We start from the raw sequence: 3139 nt of genomic DNA on the forward strand, positions 1-3139 counted from the left end.
GCCCCCTGCCTCCACCCTGCCCTCCTCCTGCCTGCCCCCTGCCTGCCTCCTGCCCTGAGCCCTGTCTGCACCCTGCCTCCTGCCTGTACCCTGCCTGCCTCCTGTGTGCACCCTGCCTGTACCTTGCCCACCTCCTGCCTGCCTCCTGCCCTGAGCCCTGCCTCCTCCCTGCCTCCTGCCTGCCTCCTGCCTCCTGCCTGCACCCTGCCTGTGCCCTGCCTCCTGCCTGCCTCCTGCCTGCTCCCTGCCTGTGCTCTCCCTGTACCCTGCCTGCCTCCTGCCTGCACCCTGCCTCCTGCCTGCACCCTGCCTGTCTCCTCCCTGCCTCCTGCCTGCACCCTGCCTCCTGCCTGCATCCTGCCTGCATCCTGCCTATGCTCTCCCTGTGCCCTGCCTGCATCCTGCCTCCTGCCTGTGCCCTGCCTGCCTCCTGCCTGCATCCTACCTGCACCCTGCCTGTACCCTGCCTGCCTCTTGCCTGCACCCTGCCTGTGCTCTCCCTGTACCCTGCCTGCATCCTGCCTGCACCCTGCCCACCTCCTGCCTGCCTCCTGCCTCCTCCCTGCCTCCTGCCTGAGCCCTGCCTGCATCCTGCCTGCCCCCTGCCCGTCTGCTGGGAGTCATCAATAAGGGCAGAGCTGTCACTGTGTGCAGAGCATTTTTCATTAACCAACATTGGTTTCATTAACCAGCATTTAATTAGCGCTGTGCCCAGGCCTGGGACCCCATGGGGCTGTGCAGCCCGAGGACCAGCGGGGCTTTACTCCCTCGTGTTTATCGTGATGCTGCTCACGACGGCTGCGACGAGCACAAGGGGAATATGAACATTTGGAGCTTCAGATCCAAACAACAATGCTCTGGGGGGTGATGGTGCTGCCGCCCCCTGAGCCCGGCCAGTGCTGCCCCCACTGATCCCAGTCCCCAGTGCTGCTCCCCTGCATCACCAAATCCAGCCACAGCCAGGAGCGTTCATCTCCCGGGGAACTGGGATGGCTGCTTTTCCCTGCTTTGGGACGGGGAGCAGGCCCACCGCCAAGCACCGTCTTCCGTAGGTGGAATTTTTAGTTCATTGAAAACCCTTTCCCAGAGAAGCGTCGCTGGAGCACAGGCCCAGACACTGGTGGGGACAGTTCAGCCAAAACCACCTGGATTCAGGAAAAAACAAACAATTCTCTGAGCTCCTCGTGGCTTCCAAAGTTTGTCCCAGGCTTCCTGGAAGCGCGGCTCTTGGTTTTGGTTCCCGGGTCTGGTTCCAGCCATTTAGTAAGAAACCCGGCCCCTGTCCTGGCCGGGCTGGGGGGGTGCGTTGCCAACAGCCTCTGCCCACGGTGGGTGATGTCCTGTGTCCCCAGAAGCCACCGATGCTATGGTGTGTGGCTGGTGACGGGGACATGGATCGCACTGGTGCCCAGCCACCGGGCATGTGGGTGCACGGACACGAGTGCACTTGGGTGGGTGACACACAAAACCCCAATGTGGCTTTGTGGTGACAGGGGGGGTTCCTGCACAAAAACGTCCTCGCCCAGACACATCGAGGGCACGGGAGGGTTGGTGACCACCAGAGCCCTCCCTTGGCCAAGGGAGAAGCAATGGCACACGGGGGAGCTGGGGCCCCCAGTCTCCACGCATCGTGGGAAGGGGCAAACGACCCCCCCTGGACCCTGTGGCAACAGCCCCCACACTCCTGGAAGTAGCTCTGCCAAATGCACACACACACACATACACACACAAACACACACACACACACACACACATACACATATAGACACACACACATACACACACACACATCCCTCCAGCCAAATCAGCTCCCAAGCCCAGCCTGATGCCCCCGCAGCCAGCAGGGCTGGGGCAGATGGAATGGGGGGGGCCCAAGGGAGAGCCCAGGGAGCCCCAACCCAGGGAGCCCCAGCCCGGGGCAGCCATCGGTGCGGGGTCGGGGCGCTGGGCTGGGCTCCAGCATCGTTTGGCGTCGTCCCTGGTCCGGCTGCCGATGTGCTGCGCCAGCAAATTACAGCCCTTGTCTGCGTTGGCTGCAGCCGCTGCCTGCGGCCCCGCGCCCACACGCTGTTTGCACAACCCCGAGCACCACCGGCCGCGCGCCTCCGGTAACCGGAGCACCGGGCTGGCAACAGCCCCGGGCAACACCTCCCGCCCCGGGGGTGGGGGAAGCCACGACGCCGGGGGACCCAACGGTCCTCCTGCGATGTCGCTGCGGGCAATGCCACCTCCCAGCCCTCCTGGGGAGCACGGGTGCTGCAAACACCGTGAGATGCCGAGTCATGGCTGGGAGCATCTCCCACCTGCATCCCCTGATGCCCTCCAAAACACTCTGTGGGGCTGGTGATGCCCGGTACGTACTGGCACCGGTGATTCTCAGGGCATACTGGCACGGGCACACACACATGCCATGGGATATGACGAGGACAGGAGCCCTCCTTGGCCACCAGCACATCACCCTGGCATGAGCCGGTGCCTGTCCCTGTCCTTCCCTCAATTCTGAATCCCATCCAGTGTCTCATCCCAGCCTGGTACCACGACCAGGCACGTCCACTGCTCCATGCCACCGTGCGGGGACAGCGGTGACAATCCTGGCTCCTCTTGTGGTGGCACCGAGCAGAGTCTGAGCTGGGACTCATGAGAAGGCACAAAATCACTTGCTTCTTGCCCCATCCCTGCTCAGTGTAGCTCCTCCAGAGGCTTCGTGGGTGCCTGGGTTTTTAAGGCTGCTGAACCCCAAACCCAGTGCGGTGTCCCCCAGGCTGAGGGGACCCTCTCCCTGAGCAGGGACGGCATGGCAGAGCCTGGTGCCACCCCGGTGGGATGCCCAGCGCCGGCCCTGGCCCCGCGGGCTGGGGATGCTGCCGAGCACAGGCAGGGCCTGGCCCCGCTCCCACAGCCCCGTCCCGGGATCTACAAACCAGACGCTCTTGGCTCAGGCAGTTTTTCCACTTCCAAGCGGCTGCGATCCAGCCCCCCCCGCCCTCCCCAGCTCCCCCAGCCCCGGCCTCCCTTCTCCTGCTCCGCAGCCAGCCGTGCCCACCACCCCTGGCACGGGGCAAGCAGGTGCCTCTGGAGGTGGCCCTGCCCCAAGCGGGGGTGAGAGCAGCCCAGGGCCAAACTGCACTTGGGGGGGGGG

The sequence above is a fragment of the Calidris pugnax genome, unplaced genomic scaffold (genome assembly GCF_001431845.1).
Source record: "Calidris pugnax isolate Ruff unplaced genomic scaffold, ASM143184v1 scaffold341, whole genome shotgun sequence".
NCBI classification, from domain to species: Eukaryota; Metazoa; Chordata; class Aves; order Charadriiformes; family Scolopacidae; genus Calidris; species Calidris pugnax.